The sequence below is a fragment of the Megalobrama amblycephala genome, linkage group LG21 (genome assembly GCF_018812025.1).
Source record: "Megalobrama amblycephala isolate DHTTF-2021 linkage group LG21, ASM1881202v1, whole genome shotgun sequence".
Classification (NCBI taxonomy): domain Eukaryota; kingdom Metazoa; phylum Chordata; class Actinopteri; order Cypriniformes; family Xenocyprididae; genus Megalobrama; species Megalobrama amblycephala.
Window position 1 is genome coordinate 23,961,102 of NC_063064.1, and position 21,852 is coordinate 23,982,953.

The 21,852-nt window shown below is 36.6% G+C and overlaps 1 pseudogene; it reads right to left on the bottom strand.

The window, feature by feature from the left end:
* Window positions 1–18,855: 18,855 nt before the first annotated feature.
* On the bottom strand, window positions 18,856–21,510 carry LOC125256413 (annotated as a pseudogene).
* Window positions 21,511–21,852: the final 342 nt, after the last annotated feature.

Sequence of the window (21,852 nt, forward strand, 5' to 3'; positions counted from 1 at the left end):
CGAGGGAAGGATGCAAGGAAAGAAAATGAGTAATTGAAGGAAAGCTTAGCTGTATATCATTTGAGAGTCACTTCAAAATGTGCCCTTATGCTGTTGGTTAAGAAATTCATGATAAATAATAATAAAGCAAGATGCTTTGTTGAAATATTTGAGATGCATGGTTTATTTAAACTGCATAAATGAAACAACAAATGAAAATGATTCTGACAGATATGAAGGGGTAGGAGAATTCATACTTGCATCAGGTTTTTGGACAACAAAGACTTCCGCATAGGATACTCCTGTGCATCCTCGCTCAATATGGTGGTTTTCAATACTCAAAATGATGCTTCCTCATTTCCTCACTCCTCCGTCCTCCAGCCCGTGACCCGGAAACCATCTTGAAGGGCATCTCAATTCTCTAATTTCACCGCGAAGAGGCGAGGAACGAGGAAGCTTCCTGAGGAGTCATGAGTGAGGATACACTGGTGTATCCTTCCCTCGCATCCTAAGTGAAGTTCACAGCGTAATTTCGGGAGGAGTGAACCTATCTAATCTTTCAATTAGTGAAACTCAAACATAATCTCAAGAGGAGGGAACCCTAATCTTTCAATTACATCCAGAGCATATAAGCAGCTACTCACCCTGCTCTGGAATCAATTGTTTTGATATCCCTTCATCTCCCCAACTCCACCACATAATTTAGGCATCTCATCTATCATACTCTTCTTCCAGGCACTATAGTCCCTGGGGGGTATATCCAAGCTCGAGTTGAAGCTGCTTCCTCGAGCCCCTCCACAGCGGACACCAAGCCAAATACGCTTAACCTTATTAGCTTAAAGATTTTATGAGGAAACGAACTCGTGAAAGGAGTGTAGCTAAGATGCATCGAAAGGAAGCAAGGAAAAGGAATCGAGGGTGCTTCCGCCAGACCACCTTCCATCCCTGACAGCAACGTAGTGTCGGCCCAGATCTGGCCCACATCTGGTCCATGTCTAATCCAGATGTACCAGATGTGGGCCACACTATGTTGCTGTCTGGGGTATTCAACGTTTGAAGAAAGTGTAAAACTCTTGCAGTTCAAAAAGCTTACGCTACACCCTGCACCTTCACTATTCAACTTATGGAAAAAGTGTAACTGACGCAACGCCATTTTACACTTTCTTCGTAACTTGAATATGGAAGACGGTCTGGCAGAAGCTAGATATTTTACTTCATAACTTGTTAAATATTGAAGGCCTTTATTAACCCCTCAGAGCCGTGTGGAGTACATATTTATGATGGATGGATCTGGATGGAAGCACTTTCTTCAGCTCATACTCGTAACCCCTGTTCACTGCCATTATAAAGCTCGGATGCGTCAGGTTATTTATTAAAATATCTCCAATTGTGTTCATCAGAAAGAAGAAAGTCATATACACCTAGAATGGCTTGAGGGTGAGTAAAGCTTGGGGTAATTTTCATTTGAAAGTGAACTAATCCTTTAACTTGAGACTCGCTCTGAACGGATCTTAGAATCAGTGGGTTTGTTGGCTGCTGCAACCGGATCATTATAGAATTCACAAATGAATAGGTTTGTTCAACATGAAGCGGCACAATCATACACCAATCGGCTTCAAGACAAACACATAATTGAATCTGATTTGTGAACCTGCTGTTCGTTGAAACGATGAAGTATGATTTGTTTCGAATCAGACATTGCTATTTCTGTCTTCCCTTAATTTCTTCACTTCAGATTGTAAAACGAGGAATGGCAGTTTTCTGAAATATAGCAGAGTCAGATATTAGGCCTATGATTTGGAAGGTAGCTTATACTATGCCCTAAAAGTATGTACTGTGTTTATGAAGAAAAGTGTGTAGCAGAATAGTAGACAAGCTTTGGGACATACGACTTTGATTGACAGGCGTTCTGACCAATAATAATGCCAAATCTGCAATTTTGTCCAAACAAACCTACGGAAGAGGATTAGGGCCAAGCAATAATAAAAAAAATAAAACCATCTCGAGATTAAAGTTGTTAAATTTCGAGAAAAAACTCATTAAATTTCGAGAAAAAAGTCAAAATAAAATGTTGAGAATAAGCTCATTCAATTACGAGAAAAAACTTGTTAAATTTCGAGAAAAAAGTCGAGATAAAATGTTGAGAATAAAGTCATTAAATTACGAGAAAAATGCCATTAAATTACGAGAACAAATTCATTAAATTATGAGAAAAATGTCGTTAAATTTCGAGAAAAAAGTCGAGATAAAATTTTGAGAATAAACTCATTAAATTATAAGAATAAAGTCATTAAATTACGAGAAAAAATTCGTTAAATTATGAGGACAAATTCGTAATTTAACGAATTTGTTCTCGTAATTTAACGACTTTTTTCTCATAATTTAATGACTTTATTCTCATCATTTTATTTCGACTTTTTTCTCAAAATTTAACGACATATTTCTCATAATTTAATGAATTTTTCTCAAAATTTTACGAGTTTTTTCTTGTAATTTAACGAGTTTATTCTCAACATTTTATCTAGACTTTTTTCTTGAAATTTAACGAGTTTTTTCTTGTAATTTAACGAGTTTATTCTCAACATTTTATCTCGACTTTTTTCTTGAAATTTAACGACATATTTCTCATAATTTAATGAATTTTTTCTCGAAATTTAACGAGTTTTTTTCTCGTAATTTAACGAGTTTATTCTCAACATTTTATCTCGACTTTTTTCTCGAAATTTAACAAGTTTTTTCTTGTAATTTAACGAGTTTATTCTCAACATTTTATCTCGACTTTTTTTTAGAAATTTAACAAGTTTTTTCTTGTAATCTAACGAGTTTATTCTCAACATTTTATCTCGACTTTTTTCTCGAAATTTAACGAGTTTTTTCTCAAAATTTAACAACTTTATTCTCGAGATGGTTTTATTTTTTTATTATTGCTTGGCTCTAATCCTCTTCCGTACAAACCAGACACGAGAGTTAGGAGAGATCTTTGGAATACTTATTTCAAAACACTACGATTTGGGACACACAAATTCTAATTTCGAAAACTATTTAGGACGGATAGTATGTGAATTGGGACGCAGCATTAGTAAAAGTTTACCAGAAAAAATAAAAATTCTTATAGCCTACTTAAAAAAAATAAAATACAATGCACGTAAGAACAGTAATCTAGTAAAATACTTTGTCGTCAAATGTTTATAATTTGTAACTAAAGACAAATATTACATTTTATTTTAAAGGTACACTATGTAATGTTTGGCCCTCTAGTGGTTAAAAAAAACATATGCATTTTGCAGAAGAACATTGCTTTGGATGTGCTTCGGCTCTGCGTGTGGATGAATATGACCCTTAACAATAGATAAAGCTTTACTATGAACTCTGTTAGAGAGCTATATGGCAATTTATCTGTTCAGTAAAATAGTGTACTCACCTGTGGAGTAATAAAAACACCATCTCCACATCGCTTTTACAAGATATCAAATCCCTCAGTTCTCGGCATCGCCGAAAAGCCAAGCCAATGTTGATTCAAGTTTTATTACAAGCTCTGTTGAATTCTCCTTTTGCCAGCAGATTCTCCACAGTTTAACATTTTTTTAAAACAAGTGATTCCCTGGAGTTTCGAAGTTTAACATGCTACATGTCAACCTTTCTCGCTCATTGTGACAATTAACCTATGCTACTCCCACACCATACACACCTCAAAGTAGCCAGAGCAACTTCACATATTTACGGATATGATGAGATATGCACGGGCAACTAGCATATGTATGCAATTTCCCGCAAAAAAGCATCCCATCATGTCTAAAATATAAACACTCGTTATAGGCTTACCATGGTCAATCAGGGTAAGACAAAAACACGTTTTGGAAGAACGATTGATGATGTATTGATTGACATGACTGATGTATTGAAAGATACATACTGTACCTTTAATGATAGGCCTACCACATTATTGTTATGATGTTAAAATATAACAGAAGCCAGAGTACAACATTCAAATCGAATATTTACAGATCTCAGACTGCCTGTCTCGGAATGCCATCCATTTAGGCAAACATTGCGTCTCGCCTGCTTGAGGTTGCCATGGCATTTACATTTAGTGGTATCTTCTCTCTTCATTCTGTCTCTTTATTGTAAAGGGCGACTTTCCATCCGCCCAGCGGGACACAGGATTTAATTGCTTCCTTCTTGGATGCTCCAGTCCTGTATTCTGTTTTGTGTGGTTGTCACAGGCCAGTTTCGCCAGTGGTGAGAACATTTATCAAGAGCATTTATTTATATTGTTTACACAGGGCAGCCCACTGTGCACATTCTGAAGCACATTTGGGCTCTCCAGCTGAGACCCATGAAAAATTTGCATTTGTGTTTTGTTAATGCCTCGCAGAGAGTTTTGTGAAAAGCTTTAGGCAGTTCCTCCCCCTTCAATAGGGAGCTCTCCCTTGGCCAGCTTTGTGATAAGGCAAACGGCAGACATTTGCATAAAGGGGAATTTACATAGGCAAACTCACTGTAGTCTGTCTGACTTGGGGAACCTTAACCAACGGTGGCACAATATTACTCTTATTCGTGTGAATAGAGCGATGACACAAGCACACTGTAGTCTGTTCCCGCTTCAGAGCAACTAGAAAAACAAAAGGGACGAGAGCCACAAAAGGAAAACCGTTAGCACCGCGAGGGGAGCCACTGTAGCTGTGGGGTATCCGAGCATGACTATTTCAGATAAGAGGCGAATACAACAGCGTTAAGGTGGACAGAGACATATGGACGCTCATGTTAGTGATGCTCATGTTAGTGATACTCATGTCGGCGCGGCGGCAGTCACTTGGATCCCACTGATTTACAGGTTCGGGCACAAACAGAAGCCGCAGCTTTACATGAGAGCGATGAGACTGACAGCCGCTAACACAGACACAGCGTGGTGTTGCCGGAGGGTGAAATAACAGTCGCTCACTGGGTCTCAGTATGGGAACAAAATGCAGCAGAGGAGCAGCAGCACAGATAGAGATGTTGACGCGTCTTCTCAGAATGGCCTGTGAGGAAGCAAAATGTATGTCCCACGGGTACGGAGAGAAACTATAGCATACTATAGCACCCTGTAGCATTCATGTAGCACTAAGCAGAATATTTTATCCCAAAAAATATACTGGATAAAAGAGTTGAATCACAATAGGAAATTATATAACTTATCATAGTTAAGTGAATTTTAAATAATTTCACATTTTTTCATTTCTGTACCTCTAACATGAAAATGTTTTTTATTTTTTCCCTCCTTTCTCTAAGAAAATGTTTCAAACTTTTTTTAAAAGTTTTATTTGGTAATCAGTGTATTGATTTTTTCCCAGTATTCTCAATTTAACTTTCAAGTCTTCTGCAAAATAACTAAAATGATATTTCTTAAAGGGACAGTAGGCTACACCTAAAAAATGAAAATTCTGTCATCATTTACTCCCCCACAAGTTGTTCCAAACCTGTGTATATTTTTTGTTCTGCTGTACACAAAGGAAGATATTTGTAAGAATGTTTGTAGCTAAGCAGATGGCTACCATAGTATTTGTTTTTTCCTACTATGGTAGTCAAAGTGGAGTGGGGGGTGGGGCTCTAGTTACAGACATTCTTCCAAATATCTTCCTTTATGTTCAGCAGAACAAAGAGTTTTATACAGGTTTGAAACCACTTGAGGGGGACAGAATTTTCATATTTGGGTGAACTGTCCCTTTAATGACATCATCCTCAAGGAAGTGACATCATACAGTAGTTGGTGATGAAAACAACAGCAGAAACAATTAATTTGATGAATTCTGTGATATTTTGATGTTTTAGTTGGTTTGTTACTCTCACTAAATCTTGTTTGATTAAATGACAGAGACAAAATTAATGACATATATTGAAAATATCAAAATTACATTCAAGTAGTCATTGAAGCTAACTCTCGATACTTCACTGAGCAATAACTTTAGCTCTTTATTTCCATCCTTTTATGATCCTTCTTGCTAATTCTCGTGTCATTGTGTAAATGATACAGTTCTAAAGCTGAAGTGCCTGAGCTTGAGGTAAACTTTTCCTTTTTGAAAATACATACTTAAATCATAACACAGGCATATTTTTTTTTTTTTTAAAAAGCTGCTGTATAACAGGAATGTCCCACTTCCAATATCTGTATGTCCCAATAATGCAAAAGTTCACACAGAATCTGCATACTTTTCCCCACATTTTCCACTCTGATGAAGGAAATATTTAGTAAACAATCATTCAGCAATAGGGATTTGTAGAACTAATAGAATTCTTTTTTAAAATCTGTTGAGCTTTTTGTGGGTTTTTTGATTTGACATAAAAATCAGGTCATGAAGTACCATCTCAAGATGGCTCAATACTTTTTCTTCCCTAAATGCAGTGACTCACATATATAGGCATGCTGAATTTGATGCAGTGCAACACTCCCCTAATGAAGTGAGTCAGGAGAGGCAGGTGGTGAATCTACATACTGACATTAATGTTTCATGAACAGGGCCCGGGGAAAGGGCAAAGATATATTTCCATAAGCTTTCCAGAACTATCATCTCAGCGTGTTGTTCCTCTGAGACCGTTTTCTTTTTTTAGAAGTTGCTATTACTCATCTGCTGAGACAAACTCCTTTGAAATTCAGTTCCATTTCATTTATGTTTCATTCAGTTCCAGTTTAATACACAAGCGTAGAATTCCATCTGCGTTATCGCCTGCATGCCATCCCATTACAGAAGAGGGACAGACAAAAATTTTTTGGAGATGGATACAGGCGAACATGTGGTTACCCGAAGCGAAGAATGAAGTGTTCAAAATGCAAATTGCTGTCCAGCAGGTTCCAAAGGCACTAGCTGCCTTAAACAGCAGATTCAGGATAAAGAGAGAGAGATGGAGTAGAGATGGAGTAACAATTCGGCTAGTAAAGACATCTCAGAACAGGTTATTGATAGTGTCAGAGTGACCCCTTCTGGCATGGAGGCTATTAGTTGAACATGAAGTCCCTGGGGTAAACGGTCCACATAGAGAGCTTAGCTCAGCATGAAGCTGGACACACACAAACATGCATTATATGTGCTTTTACTGCTCTAATCCATTTCACTGTATGTTACAGCAGGATGGGAACCAAAGGTTGCTGATCATTAGCAGATGGTGCTAATTCAGCTCTCTCGGGCATGTGGGTCATACATGGAGGCGGCTGGGTGTTCTTGCAACGCAGGCTGTTTTCCGGAAGGTATATTCATTATCCGAGACAGTTTTTTTATTCCAATTTTTTAAACGGGATACATGGGGCAAAAGTTAAAGAAAAAAATGTATTTTTACTGATATCATATATTATTATTATTATTATAATTACACTATATATATATATATATATATATATATATATATATATATATATATATATATATATATATATTTTTTTTTAAATAGTTTTATTAAAGGTGCCCTCGAATGAAAAATGTAATTTATCTTGGCATAGTTAAATAACAAGAGTTCAGTACATGGAAATGACATACAGTGAGTCTCAAACTCCATTGTTTCCTCCTTCTTATATAAATCTCATTTGTTTAAAAGACCTCAGAAGAACAGGCGAATCTCAACATAACACCGACTGTTACGTAACAGTCGGGGTGTATGGCCTCAATATTTGCATATGCCAGCCCACGTTCCCAACATTATCATTATGAAAGGGATTAGACAAGGGCAGAACGTCTGGATCTGTGCACAGGCATAGCTGCCAACTCTCACGCATTCAGCGTGAGACTCACGCAATTGACCCAATTCTCACGCTCTCACGCCACACCCCCATATTCTCACGCAGACTCGTGCAGAAGTGAGGGGGAAAAAATCGCGCTGCATGCTCTCGCAAAGCAACGCGCAGAGAGACCAGACAGACAGTCTACAGTGAGTTTTTTGTGACAATTGTGAGGGAAATACACAATTTATTCCCATAAAATGTGTAGTCTTCTGTTCTCCCTCCCATCTGCACCGTGTGAATTGTGAACGCAGGCAGGTCAGTGAGTTACAGGGCGCTCCGTGTCTCCGTCCAGTTTAGGCTAGTAACTAATAGGCCTATGCTGTTATATAGTTTATAGGGGTGTGACGAGATTTCTCGTCGAGGCGAAAAGTAGTCTCATGATGTTGCCATGACAGAGTGGATGATTAGGAAAGAATATGCCACCGCTACGTTTACATTACGCCTCCACTATCGTTTTGCTTTGTATTTACATAAAAAAAACATTTAATTCAGTTGGATAACGGTCGCCGCCGCTCCATATTTACAGAGTTACGCGCGATCACGAAAGTGAAAGTAAACGCGAGCGCGCATTCAAACGCGATTTCAATACCCCGCATTTGAAAGCGGCTCCCTGATGAATACAGATATCTCTCAATATGAAAGCTATCTTAGGCTGGGTAGTGTAGTTGTAACCATCTCTCAACTCTGTATCAAAGAAAAATTGGTCTTATTTGCACTTTGAAAATTGAGAGAGTGCGATTATGGTTGCACTTAAAGTGTTACCATAAAAATGAATAACAGTTTTCTCTTAATCTCATTAAGCACAAACAGTAAGGTTTCATTTGTTAACATTAGTTAATGCACTGTGAACTATCATGAACTAACAATGAATGACTATTTTTATTAACTAACATAAACAAAGATTAATAAATACTGTAGCAAATATATTGCTCATTGTTAGTTGATGTTGGTTAATACATTAATGTTAATAAATGAGACCTTATTGTAAAGTGTTACCATTTTTATTTATACTGTTTTTATTTCTATGATCAGTTTGTGGAAAGGAGTTCAGTTAGGAGGTCAAAAGTTGTAGCTCATAAATCATGTACAGTAATGTCTGAAGAGACTGAAATCATACAGAAGAGAAGTCAGTCAGTTGAGTTAGTGGCAAAACCTTTTACAGTGCTTGAGTATTGTTGTCTTTTACTGTATATGATAATTCATACTCAGAAAGTAGAACTGAAATGACATTCATTACAAGATGATTAGTTAAAACATTTCAAATACACCTGCAGACTACTTTTTCTAGTCATGTATTTTGCCATCTTGTCTCTTCTCGTGAACTCAATCTCGAGTCTCGTCTCATGAGATACCTGTCTTGTCACACCCCTAATAGTTTATATAGAATTAAGTTAGCATTAGCAGAGTTGTTTGTTTTGCAGCACTGAGCAGTTATTTTACATAAGTTTATCATAAAAAAACAGTACAAAAGCAAGCCACGCCCTTCCATAAGCCCCTCCCCCTAACCAAAGCCCCGCCCCCCGAAATCTCACTCTAAGCTGAACTCAAAAGTTGGCAGCCCTGCACAGGTGAATCATCAGACTAGGTAAGCAAGCAAGAACAACAGCGAAAAATGGCAGATGGAGCAATAATAACTGGCATGATCCATGATATCATGATATTTTTAGTGATATTTGTAAATTGTCTTTCTAAATGTTTCGTTAGCATGTTGCTAATGTACTGTTAAGTGTGGTTAAAGTTACCATTGTTTCTTACTGTATTCACGGAGACAAGAGCCATCGCTATTTTCATTTTTAAACACTTGCAGTCTGTATAATTCATAAACACAACTTCATTCTTTATAAATCTCTCCAACAGTGTAGCATTAGCCGTTAGCCACGGAGCACTATCAAACTCATTCAAAATCAGAAGTAAACAATATAACAGTATACAATACTCACATAATCCGACGCATGCATGCCGCATGCATGACGAACACTTTGTAAAGATCCATTTTGAGGGTTATATTAGCTGTGTGAACTTTGTTAAGGCACTGTTAAAGGCAAGCGCAAGCTCTGTGGGCAGAGAGCACGAGATTTAAAGGGGCCGCAGCATAAATCGGCGCGTTTATAATGATGCCCCAAAATAGGCAGTTAAAAAAATTAATTAAAAAAAATCTATGGGGTATTTTGAGCTGAAACTTCACAGACACATTCAGGGGACACCTTAGACTTATATTACATCTTTTAAAAACATAATCTAGGGCACCTTTAAGTGTTAACAATGAGATTATGTGGTTTTTATAATCAATTAAAACTTCTTTTGTAATTTTTTTACAAGATGGATCAAATTTGTCACCAAAAAAGTCATTCGGTTTAACCAAAATTGAGGTTTTACTGAATGACACATTTGGTTATACCGAATGGTGAAGGACTGTCAATCATTTTGTATTTAGTACAAGTTTTTAAATATTACAACATTGTTCATGTTTTATAGCGGTTGTACCGAATGACCTGATGTTTCGGGACATGCGTATGAGCAAGTGAAAACATGAATTTTTCACATCCTGTCACATGATATTGATCGTATGACTTGATCCAAAATGGTCTCTTTATATTGGTTACTCTGAATGACATCAATGAAATTAATTTTTCCGGACATTCTTTCTCATAACAAAGCAACGACTTCTACACATAATTTTGATACCATTTTGCACTATGTTGATATATGATGCTATAAAATCATGCCAGAATAAAAAAAAATATATACATTACATTTTAAGATATTTTAATCACAAATGAAATGGCTGTATTGGCCTTTGGACAGTTAAAGCAAAAAAAATAAAAATAAAAAAAATAATAATATATATATATATATATATATATATATATATATTTATTTTTATTTTTTTGCTTTGAAGTGTCAAAAGATAATTTGGTATATAATTTGGTATATAAATATATATATATATATATATATATATATATATATATATATATATATATATATATATATATATATATATATATATATATATAAAACGTTTGGATTCAATAAAAGAGATCTAGTTGCACTACCTTACATACTTTCGATGTCATATCTTTGTTTTTTATTATTATTAAGGCCTTTGGACAAAAAATGATGTGCCACGTCATTGACCCATATATAAATTTAATGTAATACTTTTTATATAATATATCAATTGTAGAAAATGTATTATATAATAATAAATAATATAAATATATGCTTTTTATATAGTAAGCTTTCCAGAAGTATCATTCCATAAAATTGTAATATAAAATTTTCTATATTTTATAGTATAGAAAATGTGGAAAATACATTATATTATATTATATTATATTATATTATATTATATTATATTATATTATATTATATATTATATTATATTATATTATATTATATTATATACAAAGTCACACATGTGTTTCATGCCAAATTATTTAAAAATATTTTTTTCCTAAATAAATAACTTTTCCTAGCTCTACATAATCATCTTCCACATCAAAGAGAGCCCCATGATGTGGACCCCAGATTCTCATGTAACAGAAGAGAAAAAGCCGTCTCTGTATATATGCACACATCTCTTCCATCCTTCTCTGTAAGTAGGTCAGGAGCGTTTCTCCAGTTCTCAGACAGCCTCTGACACACTTTTCTTGGGCATTTAGTTCATATCTTTTCTTAAGTGCTTTTGTGTGGTGATGGTCTCCGGAGATTTGTTCTTCTCCCGTTTCCTGCCCAGCCACAGATTTGCTATAGGTTACCCTCGGTCTACTTGTTTAACGGCCACATCTGTGTCCATTAAGGCATGTTTCATTACTACAATGACACTATATCCATTGACTTTTCCTAGCAGAATAGCTATTATTATTTTCAGTATTACCTGTAATTTGACCTGTCAAAATCAAAGTTTCATATAGAGCTATAAAACTATTTGTAAGTGTTTGATCGTTATTATGACAACAAATGTTTTTAAAAAATCATACTGATATTATCTGTTAAGTGTCACACTAGGGGGGGTTGCAATAAGCACACAAACCTGAGAAATAACACAGATAGTCTTTAAAGGGTTAGTTCACCAAAAAAAAAAAGAAAATTCTGTCATTAATTACTCACCCTCATGTGAATCCACACCCATAAGACCTTCATTCATCTTCCGAACCACTGATTGGAAACAAAAGATTGTTGAGTAAAGTCGTTATTTTGTTTTTTTTTGGCGCACAAAAATATTCTCGTCACTTTATAATATTAAGGTTGAACCACTGTAGTCACATGAACTGTTTTAAAGATATCTTTAGTAGCTTTTTAGACATCTGAAAGTGTTAATTATCTTGCTGGCAATGGAGGCCTCACCGAGCCATCGGATGGTATCAAAAATATCTTAATTTGTGTTCTGAAGATGAACGAAGGTGTGGAACGACATGAGGGTGAGTAATTAATGACAGAAATTTCATTTTTGTGTGAACTAACCCTTTAATGATCCAAATACAAAACATGCAGGAAACCCAGGAGCTAGGAGAATACACAACACAGAACTGAGGAAACTAAGGATTTAAATACACAAGGAGCGGTAATGAACTGAACAGAAACAGGTGCGTAATTTTTTAGGAAATATGGAAACTAATAGGGAACACAGACGGGCAAACGGCAAAACCAAAACACCATGATAATAAAACAGAACATAACCATTACATTAAGCTTTTTTAAATTAAACAATTTAAATGGGTTCATTTTGTTTTAATACATGGCTAAATGAATCCATACACAAATACATGAAATATTGTTTACTGGAATTGCTATTTTATGAAATTATTTTATCATTTTATCTGTATGTTATCTTAAAACTTTACTATTGCAATGTACAATCAACTTAGCATCAAGACAAACATTGCATCTATATTACAGAAATTAAAACCGACCGACCAATCAGAATCAAGCATTCCTGATAGCCATGTGATGAAGATATATAGAATTTGATAGTTTATTTTACATGGTCCTGCGGTGTGACAACTGAATCTATAAAAATACATATATGCAGTCTCTCAATTATTATGCATAACAATTAATTATAAAATAATTATCAAAATGCTATTGGTAATAGTTTTACATGCAGTATCACTTTGTAGGACATCAACTTCCCAAGAGTATTTCATGTCCCATAAACGCCATGTGGCAAATAAAAAATGCTTTGCAGGTCCTTTGGGGCTTGTATTACACTGTATTATAAATCTATGAATCAATTTGAAATACGATACACAGAAATCAATACACAGTTTTGCTGATCCCCGCCTCTAATGCATAATGCAGTCAGGTCAGAGAAACCTGGTTTATATTTCATATGGAAGATTGTGACTAGAGCACATGATTAAAAAATGTATAAAGAGACATCCTCAGAAATGATGATTATTTGATGTACTTATCTTTTTATATTCAAATCTATAAACAATGTATCATGGATATTAGCCTGCCATGCAGCCAAGTCATCTGGTCACACAGATGCTTCTACACCTGGTCTATGGCTGTAATGACACAATCATTGAGAGAGCCACTCTTGGCCTCGTTGATATTCACAAAGCCTTCCGTGCGTGTGACTCACTTTGAGTTTTGAAAAGTGTTTTCCGAAGTGTTGGAAAACTACTCATCTTAAATTCCTCATCCCAGCGGGCCTCGAAACCATCTGTGATTTCAGTCTCTTCCTCTCCCTCTTTCTTCTCCTCCCTCTCTCCCACTCATTTACTCTGTCCGTATCTCTGTCCCTTTGAGAGCGCGAGACATCTGGAGTTGTGCTCCTGTCTTGTTTTGCTCTAATAGAACAGGCTGTTTAGGACTCTGTTCTCCTGCCTGAATTTCATTCTCATGAATGCGATTAATAGATCTCGCTGAAGAGCCGTGTCTCCAGGTAACCTGTGCCTATGATTACCCAAAAAGCTATTTACATGGGGTTTTCAGGTGTATTTCTGTTTCAGCTTTCTTCATAATAACATCTGTGCATTTTACACAATGTTTATATATATTTTATATAGGGCTGCCTACTGATGATGGATAAAAAATTGAATTAGAGATGCACCGATATTAAAATTCTGGACAATACATGATTATGATTAAATAATTTTATAAGCAAATATATTAAAATAAGTTATTATTTTCATGTTATGACTGAAAACTGATACATCTCATTTATTAAAATTCTATAATAAATGAATTAAAAAAAATAATAATTTAGGCATCACATTATAATTATTAAAAATGGATATTAATTTTCAGATATAATAAAAAATAACCCAATAAAATTACCCAGCAGGCTGAACCCAGTGTAACTATTAATTATTATTGCTATTATTGTTGATAATAAATGATTAGTAATTTAAATCATTTTAAGTGAGCGTTATGGCAGTAAAAATGTAGATCTAAATCTAAAAGCAGATCTAAATGTATAGAGGAAAATGAGCCTGCGCAATTAAACATCCAATATTGTTTAATATCAATAAATTTATTAATTTCTAATTTTGTCCAAAAAATAACAGAGAACCAATCATGCATCCCTAAATTGAATTGAATCAATTAGCGAGCCCCACTTGGACAAGTCCTGAAAAGTGAAGCCAAAGTGTCTCTATCGCCCCCAGGTGGCTGGATGCAGTATAGGTCATAAACCCCGCCCTCTCTGTGTAATGTAATGGGACTCTAGACAAACTAAACAGTCAATTTTTTTTTTTTCAAAGATGGTTTCTGTCATTTTATGCCGTTTTTATCACGCTGATGTTAGTTAAAGTGTTCGTTCTTTAAATAAGTTTGTTTTTAGTTAGTTATTTGATGCTATAAAAGCAGGCGCAATGATATTACGTAGCACCTGTGACCCCCTGTTTGCACAGGGAGCGTGCCTTGCAACAATGGAGACATTTGTGAGAGACGCTGCGTAATATCATTGTGCCTGCTGCACCCATGGTACGGCAGCAAAGTTCTTTGATTATTACGCCGAAATGAGAGTATAGTTCCTAGCCATATCAGCCTAGAAAATCGCAACTTTTCATTTTCCGTCGGTCTTAGTACACGATGTAACTACAGATGAGTCAAGTTTTAAATAGGAAAAATATCAAAACTCTTTGGTCTTTTTTGAGCGAGATGCTAACGGTCTAATCAGATTCAATGAACTATGCTAAGCTATGCTAAAAGTTGTACCGCCAGACCCGGAGATCGGCTGAATGGATTCGAAAACGCTAAAACTCAACTGTTTAACTCTAGGGGAGTTGGAAAATGAGCCTATTTTCAAAAAAGTGGAGTGTTCCTTTAACTTTAATTTCCACATTTCCAGAACTGTTTATCTCACGCGACATAATGAGTTGTACTTTTAACCGATTCTGCAGGAGTGTGGGTGGGATCTTGATATCGCGGCTCCACTTAACGCTCGCTAGACTCGGGCTCCAAGTTCACTATGCGCAGATGCAAGACTCAAGATGTCAGCACCATATTGGCACACTGACGGCTTCACTTACTACAATGGAAGAGAGTAAGGGTGCATCCATCTTTTTTTACAGTCTAAGATTAGTATATATGCATTTCCATAGAAAAAGTAAAACCCTCAAATAAAGATAATTTAAAGACTTTAAAAGCAATTTTATTGTCTGGGCCATTATGCTCCTTTTTTAGTGCATTATCAGTGAAAACAGCATCCATATCTTAAGTGCTACACTTTATCACATTACACATTTATGTGTTTGGCCTTCAAGATTTCACAATGATTGGTTTTTAACTATCTTCTTAAATCCCAAAGCCTCAGCAACATGCATAAACTAACATGTGAAGCCATTTTGGATTATATTTAATCTTTGTGTATCTCTGTATTGGCAGACTTTTTTTCCCCCTATCATTAAAATATTTGAAGTGTCATCAGCCATTATCTTTTAGTTTAGGCCGGGGGTAAAGGCCGTCTGGAAATTTCCCTCTTGGTTCAAGGGTCATCTGCATTTGTTTCCTCTGAATATTCTGTGATCTTAATGAACTCATTCTTCTTGTTTTTCACCATGTCTGCTATCTTTGAGTTCAATAAATTCATTGTGCAGAGAGTCAGTGAAATGAAATGTAATGTAATCTCCATTTGAAAATCACATCTGCATGTGTATGTGTGTGTGCTTAAGCTTGTGTGTATGTGTGCACACTTGAGCCAAGGCTGTTCCAGAAATTCATTTATCCCCATCACCATGTGAGTGCGGATAAGGTGATGGTGGCTAGTTTGAAGAAGACTCCCTTGAAAATCTTTAAGCCCCTTTTCAAAGGATTACCCACGGTGGCGTCGAACACTCGACAATGCATGTGGAGGTACTGAGGGACTAGCCGTAAGTTTAATTAGAAACATGGAGGGAGGTCGTTGGGCTATCTGCCGAAAAAAATGAACACATTTTAGTCCTGGTCCTCGCACAGGCACTCTACTGTCAGGATGCAGGGACTTCAAAGCGAAGAGCTGTGCGGGTAGGGTTTCAGCTCTGTTTGGTTTGCTTGGAGAGCCGTTTACAGACAAAACATGCTGGAAGCTCGGGCCGACCTTTCTGTGTGTCCTGTGCGCCGAATATATATCAGCGTCAGAGTGAACATAATTGGCAACATGCACACTGTAAAAAAATTCCGATATTCTGTAACAAACGCAGGAGTAAATCCCCTAAATCAAGGTTTCCCAAAGTGGGGTTTGCGAACCCTTTTGGGGTTTGTGAGGAAGTTGCAGGAGTTTTGTGAGTAAAAATTAATATTCAAAATTAATATTCATAGACAGGCGTAGGTGTTCCCACAGTGGGCATAAATTCTCGAAACACTAATAATTATATAATAAAAATGCAAAATTAAAATAAAGAATTTTAAAATAAAAACAATCAAAACACTAAAAATATGAAATATTTTATTTGTTTACCATGTCATGTGATATTTATATGGAGCCCCTAAAGGGGACATTTCCTCACAAAACTTTTTGAGAAACATTGACATAGTTTTCATACAAGTTTCTCAGGAGAAACATTGACATATAATTTTTCCTTCCACCTCATATTTTATTATCACCATGTCCCTTTAGGGGCTCCGTACTGTTAACCAACATCAGAGAATCGTGAACATGCGAATGTGTTGTTAAATTATTGAAATATTACTTAAAATCTTAAGGAGTACTTGAAATAAATATTTTAGTTTAGAGGTTTGGCTGACAAAAAAAGTTTAGCAAGTTTGAAATTCTCTGTGTGTGGGTGCACGAGTTGTGATGATTGACAGTGGCAACCAGTCTCGCGGCTGTGAATAAGAAAAACACAGTTGAACACTTTTGGTGTCCGCTAATTTTGAGCAACATAACCCAAAAATACATTATTTTTGGAGATTTTAAATTAAAACCAATTGACAGTAAAGCTGCTTATAAACAAAGCTGCTCTCTTTGAGGGTTACCATGTCTGTTTAGTGCCAAGTGTCTTCGCTTATAATTAGTTGCAATATTTTTTTTCTTTGTGGTTATTTACAGAGTAACACTCTCCATAATGTGTAGGCAGCAGGGCTGGTAAGCACAATTAAAAGGTTAAATTACAAATTTAGACAGCTAATTTAGTAGCAGTAGTGTACATGTTCAGTGATTCTTGGCATTAGTGTGATTAATCTAATTAGCCGATATCACAGTAAGGTACAAGGAACAATTTGGTCGTTTCAACAGATTTTGCTTGTGACAAACAAAATTAGGTCTTTTGATATATAGAAACAAGTGAGCAAGCTTTGTGGCAATAACATTTGATTAAGTTTCACAAATTTCTCCTTAAGGGGATTATTCAAATTTTCTAGTCACTGTAATCTTGCTTCTTTTATAACGCAAGAAGCTTGGCTTTGGAAATGGCATCATTTGCAGTGGGTTTATCTCCTGAGGTGCCAAGCAGAATGTTTAATAATTACCTATGAAATCTTGTCCCCGGTGCTCAAGGAGAAATAGACTGATTGTTTTTGGGAAGAGAAAAAAAAAACCCCTGGGGCATCAATATCAACAGGAATCAGAAATTGGTTATTACATAGCTCTCATAATTTGGATGTCAGGCAGTCTTGTATAAACAAACACATACACACAAACTACATCCACAGCAACTTTTTATAAACTTGCCACTATTGATTCCACTTCTATGAAACCATTAATGTCAGAGAGAAAGTAGACCTTGCACACTCACAGCTATTCATCTCAGTGATTACCGGTTTGAATACTAGCTTATATTTGGATTGGTTGGAAATTGACATTTATTATTTTTGATGACAAAATGCACAGGCGGCGGACTCCATCATTGTCATCTTCCTTTCCCGCTGAGAGTAACAGGCAATTCAGACTCTGAGGAATCTCTGCTTCTCAAATCAGGGTTTATTATTGAGCGCTTTTGAGAATTGCAGTCCACCGTCTCTCAGGATGGATGTGCTGAGGTGAAGCGCTGGAGTAATTTGTGGATGTGCTGAATTCAAGGTCATGTTTTTGAATCCAGATATGCTGAACAATCAGAGATTTTGCACCGCTAGTGAAACGGGAGCCTGGGGCCTCTGCAGATATACTGTGAGAAACATCATTCCTATAATAAATAATGCTTAAAAAAACCCAAAGGTTTATTTGATATTTTGTTTGGTTGACTTTCTATTCTGAAGTTCTAACAACTTATACCTTACAGGAACGCACTCAAATCTGACTTTTGTGGCTTGTTTAATTTACTTAAAATAATAATGCACAGAATTACATAAGCTAATGCTCAGAAATACAGAATTTGTCCCAACTTTTGACATTATGTGCAATCTATTGCACATAATCCATTTACAGAACTTGCAGAATCCATTTGTGTTGGTGTTTAGCATAGAATTGCTAAAACTGGTCTGGGGATTTCTAATTCCCAGCATGTTTTGCATGGGCCTGGATTGGGAGAGTAAATGTTTAATATATAATAATAATAATGACATAATAATAATGAAAGGGCAATATTCAAAGCCATCAGTTACAACCCCCCCTATACAATACAACCATACCAACATTCAACCCCCCCAAAGTTGAAACCAAATCTACGCCCTTGAGCATATGTGTTACAAATGTCAGTGCAATGACTGGCCTCTGCTTCCTGCTGACTTAATTTATTATATATGCATGGTAAAAAGTAATGTTTAGCAAGCATTTGGACTAGTTAGTGGGCAACTACAAAAGATTCAGCTCAGTTTGTTATTGCATTTATCCAAGTAATTTAGTTAAGCTTCAGCCATACATGATTTATTTGAGTACATTTTACAAGAAAATGCTATTTCAGTCTTTCTGCTTAATTCAATGTGAAACTTGCTTTTTTGTAATTAATTGTGTAATTTACTGGCAATTTCTGAGAGAAATTCGTTTCTACACCAATTTATTCAGTTCAGTCCCATTTGCCTTTTCCCCAGCATGCACTGGGACACTAAATATTTAAAATGGTTGTGTTGTTTGACCATTTGCCAGTTTTATTCACATTATTGCTGTTGATTTTTTTATATCTTATGTCAGAATGAGTTTGTTCCTCCTTCCTTATTATGACAAGTGTTGAGGTCTATATGTCTATATGTGTTGGGGAGAGTATTTTTGTGTTTGTGTGCAGATAGTTGTTATAATGATGGTTGGTTATCAATCATAATTCGTACACTGGCACAAAGAGGGAATGGGCCACCAACAGCAGATCTCCAGAGTCCTCTGTCTTTGGCCATTCTTTCCAACTGTTTCCAGGTGTAGGCCATCTTGATGATGTCCAGGTGTAGCCCTCAAGGTCATGTCTCCAGGTGTTTCTCTGTTTTCCCTGGGGGGTCCACTTCAATGATGATGTTGGCTGGTGGTTTACAAAGGGTGTGCCCTATCCAGACCTATGGATAGAGACCTATCTTGGTCATCCTCCAGGTTTCAGCTCCATACAGCAACATAGAGTTGAATAGGCGGAACTTTATTGACAAGGACATGTCTCTGGATCTCCATATGTTCTTGAGCTGTATGAAGGCCGCTCTTGCTTTGCCAATCCTTGCCTTGACATCTGCGTCTGTGCCGCCCTGTTGGTCAATGATGCTGCCCAGGTAGGTGAAGGACTGGACTTCTTCCAGGGGACTTTCATTCAGCATGACTGGATCCTTGCTTGAGGATCTCTGTTAACATTGAGGTCAATCTGAGATGGCATAGCTGTCACTACATCAGTCTTCTCTTGCATCTGCTGTTTGTTGTGGGAGAGAAGTACAAGGTCGTCAGCAAAGTCCAGGTCCTTGAGCTGGATCCACAAGGTCCAAAGGATTCCGTTCCTTTGCTCTCTAGTGGATTCCTTCATAATCCAGTTAAAGGCAAAAAGAAATGGGAAAGTTGACATCAGGCATCCTTGTCTAACTCCTGATTTCACCTGGAAGCTGTTGGTGAGCTGCCCCCCATGGATGACTCTACAAGACATTCCATCATAAGATTTTCTAATCAGGTTAACCAACTTAACTGACATAGTGTTGAAGGAGCTTCAAAAGGGTCTCTCGATCTTAGCTGTCAAACGTCTTCTCATAGTCGAGACAGTTGATATACATGGTGGAATTCCACTCCAGGGACTGTTCGACTATGATGCGGAGCGTTGCGATCTGGTCTGTGCATGATCTATTCTGCTGGAAACCTGCTTGTTGATCTCGAAGCTGTGGGTTGACAATGGATTTGATTAAAAAACCTTCCCTGGTACAGACAGGAGTGTGATGCCTCTACAGTTGGCACAATTTCTGGGATCCCCTTTCTTTACGAGGTATCCCTATTTCCAGTCTGCCGAAATCTCCTCTTCTTCCCAGATCTTCTCAAAGAGGGGATACAGCATCTTCACTAATGCATCCAAGTCTGCTTTTAGGGCTTCTGCTTGGATGTCATCAGGTCCAGCCCACTTCCCATTCTTCACCAGGGTGATGGCTTTCCTGATTTCCTCTCTTTGCTGAACTTTCCAGACAGTCGCTTGGTGATGCCATACATTTGTTTCATATTGCCGCTGTATAATGCCCGTTCTGCTTCAGCTGCCAGTCCACTAACATAGTCTTTCTTATCCTTCTTCACTGCTTTGTGGACTTTTGCGTAATCTATTCGAACCTTGACTTTTGCTGCTCTAGTCCTACAGCTAACTCCACCAGCTGGGTCTCTCAGGTCTCAAGTTAGGATAAAAGAGGAGATTTGGACATGGGGCTAGCAACCCCACACCATAAAAACAAGCTTGCTACAGAAACATATGTCACAATAGGGAAGAAAAAGTATCATAATTTCTATTGCATGCCAAGTTTAAGCGCTAACCCACCCCTTTCAAAACTTTTAAACACCACCCTGCTAAAAATATCCAACCCCTTTATCAGAAATGCAGAAGTGTACTTTGCAAATGGCTCTCCAATGGACATCATAAATGATGCAGGCAGTGGATTTATAGCTTATAATCGGTAGCTCTTAGCTCATGGGAAATATTGCCCATGGAAATCTAAAACCTAAAATGGTGGGAAACCATTTTTTTTCAATAGCTTGTTTGTTTGACCAAGACTATAAAATGTTTTTTTAGGAAATCTGCCAAGGAAATATTTATATTTAGTTCCTGAGAGCTTGACACATTTAGCATTACAGATTCAGTACACCTCAGCAACCACCCAGAACACAGTCAATCATATTTTGTTCAGAAAATGTAAAAAAAAAAATCTAGTTTTCTTGTTGCAATTGCAATTAATTTACCCTGATCTCATGAGGAAAAACGTGGCTATGAATAAGTTCTCCCAAAACACTGACCTGCAGGTACAAATCCACATTTTCTCATGAGATCAGGCAGAATTAATTATGCCAATCCATGCTGTTACAGGCCATTTTAGACATTAAACCAGATTTATAGCATTTGCATATCAATGTTTTAGTCTGAAATTTCATGTCTTCACAGATGTCTCAAATTGTGATTTGTAGGTTCAATAATATGTGTAAATGGACGCTGTAAATGTCAAGTGTTGCATCTTTAGAATATAAAGTTGGCATGTAGCATCTTACAATTACAAACACTCCTGCCATAACTCTCAAATGACCCTGGTCCAGTCATACACTATAGACATCAGGCACTGTTAAACTAAGTAAACAAATTCATGAGCAAATATGATTCATGCAGCCCAAC